The following is a 9,566-nucleotide window of genomic DNA, read 5'->3' as shown; positions in this document are numbered from 1 at the left end:
TTGACAAAAACTGCTGGGAAAACTGGAAAACAATATGGTTTCAACTAGGTCCATTGGTAGGGAACCTGCAGCCTTGAGGCCACATGTGGCCCTCTAAGTCCTCAAGTGCAGTCCTTTGGCTGAATCCAAACTTCACAGAACATAGACCAACATCTCACACCATATACCAAGATAAAATCAAAATGGTACATGACTGCATACCCTTTGATCCAGAAATAGCACCGCTAGAACTATATCCCAAATACATCCCCAAAGAGGGAAAAGGACCTATTTGTACAAAAATATTTGTAGCAAAATGGGGGAAGGTGAGAGGGAATGAGTGAATCTTATTCTCATAGGATTTGGCTTAAGGAGGGAATAACACACACATTCAATTGGGTGTGGAAATCTGTCTTACCCTACAGGAAAATAAGGGGGGAAGGGGACAAGAGAGAAGGGGGATGATAGAGGAAAGGGCAGATTCGGGGAGAGGGTAATCAGAAGCAAACACTTCTGAGGAGGGACAAGGTCAAAAGAGAGAATAGAATAAATGGGGAGGGTGGCATAGGACAAAGGGAAATATACTTAGTTTTTCACAACATGACTACTATAGAAGTGTTTTGCATGACTACACATGTATAACCTGTATCAAGTTGCTTGTCTTTTCAATGGGGGGGAGAGAAGAAGGGAGAAAATTTGTAACCCAAAGTTTTAAAAACACATTACAAAAATTGTTTTCACATGCAACTGGGAAATGAGAAATACAGGAAATGGGGTATAAACATCTATCCTGCCCTACAGGAAAATAGAAAGGGAAGGGGATAAGAGAAGGGGGGAGGGATAGAAGGCAGGGCAGATTAGGGGAAGGGGTATATAGAATGCATGCCATCTTGGGGTGGGGGAGGGATGAGATGGGAAGAAAATTTGGAACTCAAAATCTTGTGGAAGTGAATGTTGAAAACTAAAAATAAATAAATTTTTTAAATAAATAAATAAATAATATTTAGAGCAGCTCTTTTTGTGGTGGTTAAGCATTGGAAATCGAAGGGATGCCCATCAATTAGGGAATGGTTAAACAAATTATGGTATATGATTGTAATGGAATATTATTGTGCTAGAAGAAATGATAAACAGAATGATTTCAGAAAAACCTAGAAAGACTTACATGAACTGATGCAAAGGGAAGTGAGCAGACCCAGGAGAACATTGTACACAATAACAGCAACATTGTAACCACAATCAATTGTGAATGACTTAGCTCTTCTCATCAATACAATGATCTAAGACAATCCCAAAGGACTAATGACGAAACATGCTATCTGCTTCCAGTGAAAGAACTGATAGTGATTTAATACAGACTGAAGGGTGCTATTTTTCACTTTCTTTCTTTCATTTTGTTCTTTTATTTGTCTTCATGTACAAAATGACTATTATGGAAATGTTTTACATAATTGCACATTATAACCTATATCTGATTACTTACTGTCTCAAGAAGAGTGGGAAGGATAGAATTTCAAACTCAAAAATTTTTTTAGATGTTAAAAAAATTGCTTTAACATGTAATCAGAAAAAAAAGTAAAATATTAGAAAAAAGAACAGAGGGGAAATATGGTCTCCTCTGTAATAAACAAACTTAGTAAACACCCACCAAACGCCATGGACCGGCTTTACAAACTCAAACTCCAAATAGTCTTTGTCCTCAAGGCACTCACATTCTGTTGGGGAAACAAAATATACTGACACGTTTGTCTTGGCACAAATTGTGTGTCTGAATGTAATGCATTATCAGAGAATTGTGGGAGAAGGTGTAGGAGGGGCCAGAGAATGAAGGAAGGAGAACCAGGAGAAGAGCATACTCCCTTACTTCTGCAATGTAAATGGAACCAGAGGCAAGAGGCAACCCTATGTAGATTCACTGCAAGGCTCCACCTTGGTTCTGGAGCATGAAAGATGCCACAAAAGGCCTCCTCTCGTAAGAAAGCAGGCTCATCAGTGGGCAGAACCACTCACAAGGTCAGTCATGTATGGGGGATCCTCTTTATCACTAGGATAAGTTGGGGTGGTGCTAAGGATAGGGGATACATTGAGTAAATGATTGAGATATTCTAGAAAAAGGCATCCATAAATAAAGAGCATTGAACCTAGGGTCAAGAGAACTGGGTTTGAGTCCCAGAGCTGACACCAACAGCAGTGGGACTTTGGGAAGGTCCCTTTGCCATTTTGGATCTCAGCTTCCTCATCTGTAAAATGGGGACAGTCTGAGTTACACTGTGTACCTCAGAGGATTCTTGTGAAGAGAGCACTTTGTTAGGCTTATCATCCTATAGATAGATGAATGATTGTTTGTATTCTGGGTTCATGCCATGATGGGTCTGGCATCAAAGTGTAGCTGGAATCTGTTGGATTCACTGAGGGAGTAAAGGAGAGCTGGAGGAATCCTGGAAAGAATCCAGTCCAATCTCCTCATTTCACAGAGAATGAAACTAAGGCTTCACCACAGGAGGGGATCTGCCCAGTCACCAGGGAGCAGAAACAGGGTCTGGTCTCAGGGGATCTGACTCTGAATCCTGCGGATCCACTTGTCCCAGGTTTGTCTTAGCCTCCCCTCTCTTCCCACCATCATGGATTCATTGGGAGTCTCCAAATGCCCAGAAACCTCTCTGTGGGTCCCAAAATGAGCATTTAGGCTGTGACAAAAGGACTCATGGGAGGAATCCCAGCTCCATGCTGCCCATCTTCCCAGAGGGTTTCCCTCAACCATTTGACTCAAGCCTGCAAGTCTCACAATAGTGCAGTGGCAGTCTGCCTCCAAGCTCTGGGGTGGACACCTCTGAGGACCCCCAGGCAACAGAAGACTGAGCTTTCTTCCCTGTTCCTGGACTTTCCATACCATGTGCCTTCCATCCTAATAAGGCTGTGAGATTTTCTTTTATTCACTCGGAAGAAGAAAGAAGAAGAAGAAGAAGAAGAAGAAGAAGAAGAAGAAGAAGAAGAAGAGGAAGGAAGAGGAGGAGGAGGAGAATCTCCATTTCTTGAGCATTTGGGGTTTCCAGAACACTCGCCCTGTGATAATCCTAGGAAGGTGGTAGGGCCAGGGTTGTTATTCCCAAGTGACAGAGGAGGAGACTAAGGTTCAGAGCAGGTAAAGTGATTTGCCCCACGTAACTGCTGGTAATTGCCAGGCAGCTGGTGTCCGAACCTGGGTGTCCCAAGTCTGAAGTCCAGGGCCCTTTGCATTCCACACACAAACCAGAGTTCAGATACAAGGGCTGATGGCCTGGCCTAGAGCTGGGCTGTAGGACAAATCTGGGTGTTTGTTTTCCTCCTCAGCAACCACTCCCAGTAAAACTTCCAAAGGTGTGTTTGTGAGGAGGCTGGCCAGTCATGTCAGGAATGGGGCTGAGCACGGCAGCACCAGAGTCCCGTCCAGCACCTGGCTGACTTGGTCTGGTCGTCACCACTAAAGTGAGGATTCTCCCCCTTCCTGTTGAGGTCTGAGAGGTTTAGACCCCTCAAGGACCAGAGTATAGGAAGGGGACGTCTGGAATGAATTCACAGACTCAAGCATTCTTTGGGTCAAGGTGGCAAAGATTTATTGTTATGCTATATAGCGGGCAGAGATCCTTAAGGAACCTGGAACCTAACAGGAATGATGCTAAAGCTTATATAGGAAAAGTAGTGAATTATGTGCCAAGTATGCTAATTAGGTGATAACATACAACTACGTCATTCACTACTGAAAACCTGGGGGGTGGGGTGAGGAAGAGAAGGTTCTTAAAGGGTGTGTTTTGGTCTGTTATGTCTGTAACAAGATAGCTTTGGGAGTTGACGTCTATAGCTTGACCTCTGGATTATATACAGTAACCGTGGGCATCAGTACCTGATAGTTCTGCTGGTACAAGATGGTCCTGTTCATACAAGGGAAATTCTACAGAGGTCAGCTTGTTCTTGTAACAGGGAGAGATGGTTTGCCTCACTGGACCCACTCATGAGTCACTGCCAGAGAGAGGGTCCTTGGGCTGGAGGGAAACTGCCAGGAATAGTGTCTTGAGGCCAGGGAGAAATATGATCTTGGAAGGGAGATGTGAGTACCAGCACCCCAGCACCCCATCATCCCCACCCCCTATTCTCCCACCTTCCCAAGGAGCCTCAAGTCCCTGGGATTGTCCAGCAGCTGACAGAGATGCCTGGCCTTCATAATAGGAGTGACTTCAGGCTGAGAAATCTTTATTTGTTTCAACCTTTGCCCAGTGCTATCAACCCCCAGACTGCGTGGCAGAGATGTCAATGAATCCGGAACCAAGGAGCAAAGAGTATTTTTCTTTAGCCAGGGATAGGGATTGTACCTGTGATTTCATTGGTATAAGGAACTCCCAGGCAAGGGAACTCCCTTTACCAGTGTAGGTCAGCATCACCTCTGTGACTTCATAATCTTAGCTTAAAGAACTTCCTAGATTACTAAGAGGGCTTCTCAGAGTGCCTGGAGACGAGCAGCCCTCAGGTGACTCCATAATGGTCATTATCACTGTTGTCCGTCTCCACCAGCTCCAACCCTCCCTCCTATAACAAACGCGGGGAGTCCTGCAAACAAACAATCAGACAATGGTGCTGTTGGCCCGGTCTGCCAGAATGTGCCTCGTCCATCCCCAGTCCTGGAAAGTCCTCTGTGACTGCTGCTCAGTCAGAGGCCCAAGCCTGTCTTGGAAGTTTTCCTTTATGTTATTCTTCTTGTCATTGAAGAAATCAGGGAATCACAGAATTTCAGAGTTGGAGGAGACCAAGAGGCCATCTAGTCCATCATGAGCAAGTCACTTCACCTCCCCGTGCCTCAGTTTCCTCATTGGTAAAATGAAATGGTCGGACTAGATGGCAGATGGGAAAGAATGCTGAAAGTTAGGGCGCGATCTGGAGGAGAATCAAGCAAAGGAGATGAAGAAGCATCGGTCAGAGAGGGAGGAGGAGAACCAGGAGAGAGTGAGAGAGAGAGAGAGAAACAGAGACAGACAGAGACAGAGAGAGAGAGGAGAGAGGCACAGAGATAGAGACAGAGAGAAAAAAACAGAGACGGAGACAGAGAGACAAAGACACACAGACAGACAGACAGCCATCCCCATAACCAAGTGAGAAGAGGGTGATCCTTAGTGTGGTGGGGCTCGAAGGAGAAGAGAAGGCCAGGGTCCTTTCTCTGGGGAGTGGGCCAGGAAATCTGCTGTCACAGCAAGGAGGGGTAAAGGGGCTGCCTTGGGGTAGTGATGCCCCAGTTCGGGTTAGCACATATACTTGTCTCACAGGGTTGTGGGGATTCAGTGAGAAAACATCAATGGTCCTCTGTTCCTGTGGCCCCTGAACAGCATCCTTATTCTCCCCTGGCTGGGCCTAAGCATTTCCTTAAATGCCTGGAGGTAGAATTTTTCTCTATTTTCCCTCTTGACAAGAGAGTTGCAAATAGAAACAAGCTGTTTTCTCTGTTTTTCTAGTAGGATGTTCCAAAGGACCCAGCAGGTCTGAGAAAGAAAGGGATCTGACCGCTGGGCCACCAGTCTTACAAACCTCACTGTGGGACCTTGTACTCAAATCACACCTGATAAGTGAGCTGCAGTTGTCTATCTGCCTCCTGTTTATTCATTAAAAAATGCTATTTCAGGGTGGGTTAAAAGCTGGAAGTGACCTTAGAGGTCATCACATCCAACCTCCTCATTTTACAGTTGAGGAAACTGAGACAGAGAAAGACAGTGACTTGCCCAAGGTCACATAGGCAGTAAGTGGTGGTGTCAGAATTCGAACCCAGATCCTTGGATCCTGTGCCCTTTCTATGATACCATGGTCTTCTGGGAGGTCACAAGCCCTGGGTCTGATCCTGCCCTGCCAGGGTCTCCCAAGATGTCAGTGTCCTCATCTGTAAAGTGGGCATGATCTGACTTACCCTGTCTGGGTCAGCAAACAATGGCACAGTAGCTGGTTCAGTGACCCGCCCCTGATGAATTTGTGTGGAATTCTCTTTTCTTCACATTATACTTGTCGTTTCATCATTTGTTTTATGGCTCTTATGCCTACTAGATTATAAACTCCTCTATAGCAGGGACTATAGTTTTCATTTTCAGAGACAGCTGATGGTGCGGTGGATAAAGTGCTGGGCCTGAAGTCAGGAAGATCTGAGTTCAAAACCTGTCTCACACACTGACTAGCTGTGGGACCCTGGGCAAGTCACTTCACTGCTGCCTGACTCCGTTTCCACATTTCCCCTTCTATCACTCCTTCTTCCATAGAACCATCACTTATAACAAAGATAATTTTTTTAAAATAAAGTAATAACATTTGGAATAACAAAAAGTCCAGAATATCAAGGGAACTAATGAAAAGAAATGCAGGGGAAGGTGGTCTAGCTACACTAGATCTTAAGTTGTATTATAAAATAGCAATCATCAAAACTGCTTGGTACTGGCTGAGAAATAGAGTGGTGGATCAGTGGAATAGGCTAGGTATGCAAGACGCAGCAGTCAATAACTATAGTAATCTACTATTTGATAAACACAAAGACCCCCAGCTTCTGGCATAAGAACTCACTATTTGACAAAAACTGCTGGGAAAACTGGAAAAGAGTATGGCAGAAACTAGACATAGATCAAAATCTCACACCATATACCAAAATAAAGTCAAAATGTATTCATGATTTAGCTATAAAGGCTGATACTATAAACAAAGTAGGAGAGCAAGGAATAGTTTACCTGTCAGATCTATGGAGAACGGAAGAATTCATGACCAAACAGGAGATAGAGAACATTATGAAATGCAAAATGGATAATTTTGATTACATTAAATTGAAAAGTTTTTGCACAAACAAAGCCAGTGTAACCAAGATTAGGAGGGAAGCAGAAAACTGGGAAAGAATTTTTACAACCAGTCTCTCTGATAAGGGTCTCATTTCTAAAATAGAGAACTGAGTCTAATTGATAAGAATACAAGTCATTCCCCAATTGATAAATGGTCAAAGGATATGAACAGGCAGTTCTCAGATGAAGAAATTAAAGCCATCTATACTCATATGAAAAAATGCTCTAAATCACTATCGATTAGAGAAATGCAAATCAAAACAACTCTGAGGTACCACATCACACCTATCAGAATGGCCAACATGACAAAACAGGAAAATGATAAATGTTGGAGAAGATGTGGGAAAATGGGAACACTAATGCATTGTTGGTGAGGTTGTGAAAAGAATCAACCATTTTGGAGAGTAATTTAGAACTATGCCCAAAGGGCTATAAAAATGTGCATACCCTTTGACCCAGCAATAGCCCTTCTAGGGCTGTATCCCAAAGAGATCATAAAAATGGGAAAAGGACCCACATGTACAAAAATATTTATAGCAGCTCTTTTTGTGGTGGCAAAGAATTGGAAATTGAAGGGATGCTCATCAATTGGTGAATGGCTGAACAAGCTGTGGTGTGAGTGTAATGGAATACTATTGTGCTATAAGAAATGATGAACAGGCTGACTTCAGAAAAACCTGGAAAGACTTGTATGGACCAATGCTGAGTGAAGAGAGAAGAACCAGGAGAATGTTGTACGTAGTAACAGCCATGTTGTGTGATGACTAACTTTGATAGACTTAGCCCTTCTCAGCAATACAAGAATCTAAGATGTTTCCAAAGATCTCATGATGGAAAATGCTATCCACATCCAAAGAAAGAACTATGGAGTTTGAATGCAGATCAAAGCACACTGTTTTCTCTTTTTTTTCCTTCTGTTTTGTTTTGTTTCTTCTTTCTTGTGGTTCCTCTTATTGGTTCTAATTCTCCTCTACAACATGACTAATGTGAAAATATGTTTAATAGGAATGTATATTTAGAGCCTATATCAGATCGTGCGCTGATCTTGGGGGAGGGAGGGGGAGAAAAATTTAAAACTCAAAAGCGCATTAACTCAAAATAAACTAATAAAAAAACTAAAAACTAAAATAAAGGAATAAAATAATGCATTAAAATCAATCGAAACATCAAAGAACTCTACCATTACATGCAATGCTACATTCCCACCAGCCTCTTCAAAGTAGCCTAAGTTGGTGCTTCCTTGTATCTTTCTTTGCGGTTGTTCAGACGTTTTAGTTGTGCCTGACTCTTCATGACCCCACGGACCATCATGCACCAGTGTTCTCCAGGGGGTTTTCTTGGCAGAGATACTGGAGTGGTTTGTCATTTCCTCCTCCAGCTCATTTTGCAGATGAGGAAACTGAGGCTGAGGGTGAAGTTATTTGCCCAAGGTCACAGAGCTAGTAAGCGTCTGAGACCGGATTTGAACTCAGGAAGATGAGTCTCCCCGATTCCAGGCCTGGCACTCTGTGCGCTGTGGCGCCATCTGGCCGCCCTCATCATTATACAATCCCTACCACTTGCTACAATATGTTTGTTTACCTTTCAAGATTTCTCTTGATTCATGTGTTTTCATTTCAAACTTCTGTTCAGCTTTGGGCTTTTCTTCAGAAATAAGTGCTTGGAAATCTTTTTCATTCAAGGCCCATCTTTCCCCTGTAGGTATATACAGAGTTACAGAAGTATCTAAATTTCCAGCTTTACTTCCTGAATTAGGACCTGAAGGTAGGCACAGACGCCAAGGGCTCCTGCCCATGTCGATGGGACGTTGGGCCCCTGTTTGCTACTACTTTGTCTTGTCAGAGGTCCTGGACCCTGCTGTCCTTTCTCTGCTGTCCACCATGCCCAGATCGCTAGCAGATCTCAGTCTCCCTGTATCTTCTGGGCACGATGTTGGGCGATTCCACACTGGGGGGAAAGGTCAGTTCTAGACCTATAAGATTTGGAGGCCTCCATGGGGTGGGGATTGATTTACCCTTCTTTTTTTTTAAGTCTCTCCTTAATTTTTTTTTATTAATCTATTTTGAATTATCAACAATCACTTCCATAAGCTTTTGAGTTTTAAATTTTTCTCCCCCTCCCTCCCCACCTCCCTCCCCTAGATGGCGTGCAATCTGATGTAGACTCTACATATATATAGGCTCTACATACATATAGGCTCTACATATATATTCCTATTAAACATATTTTCACATTAGTGATGTTGTAAGTAGGAATTAGAACCAACAGGAGGAATGATTTACCCTTCTTGAAGGTACTTTTTCTTGTTTCCTCGACTCAGAGCTCACTGGCCACATACCTGCCCTCAGCCTTCCTGGCCGGAGCTCCCTGGTCTTCAGGCCCCTAAGTTTAGGGCCAGTCAAAAAGCATTTATAAGGCATCTGCTATGTACCATGCACTGTGTCAAGTGCTGAGAATACAAAGAAAGGCGTGAGACAGTCCCTGATCTCATGGAAGTCACAGTCTAATGGTGGAGCCAACATGTAAACAACTGTCATAAACAAGATGTAGAGAAGGCAGCTGGGGAAAATCTCTGAGAAGGGGCAGCTAGATGGTGCAGTGAATAGAGCTCGGGCCTTGGAGTCAGGAGGACCTGAGTTCAAATCCAGCCTCAGACACTTACTAGCTGTGTGACCCTGGACAAGTCACTTAACCCCAATTGCCTCACCAAAAAGAAAGAAAGAAAGAAAGAAAGAAAGAAAGAAAGAAAGAAAGAAA

General features: G+C 43.5%; 1 long non-coding RNA gene across 1 annotated transcript in view; it reads left to right on the top strand.

The window, feature by feature from the left end:
• The first annotated feature begins 1,818 nt into the window (after positions 1 to 1,818).
• LOC114053896 overlaps positions 1,819 to 9,566 on the top strand; it is a 28,844-nt gene continuing 21,096 nt past the window's right edge. Inside the window, exon 1 of the long non-coding RNA XR_003570430.1 lies at positions 1,819 to 1,992. This is a non-coding gene — a long non-coding RNA (uncharacterized LOC114053896). The remainder of the gene's footprint in view (positions 1,993 to 9,566) is intronic.

This window comes from Vombatus ursinus, unplaced genomic scaffold (genome assembly GCF_900497805.2).
Source record: "Vombatus ursinus unplaced genomic scaffold, bare-nosed wombat genome assembly UNPS02004184.1, whole genome shotgun sequence".
Classification (NCBI taxonomy): Eukaryota; Metazoa; Chordata; class Mammalia; order Diprotodontia; family Vombatidae; genus Vombatus; species Vombatus ursinus.
The sequence above is the reverse complement of the archived record's forward strand: the minus strand, read 5'-3'. Positions and strand labels throughout refer to the sequence as shown.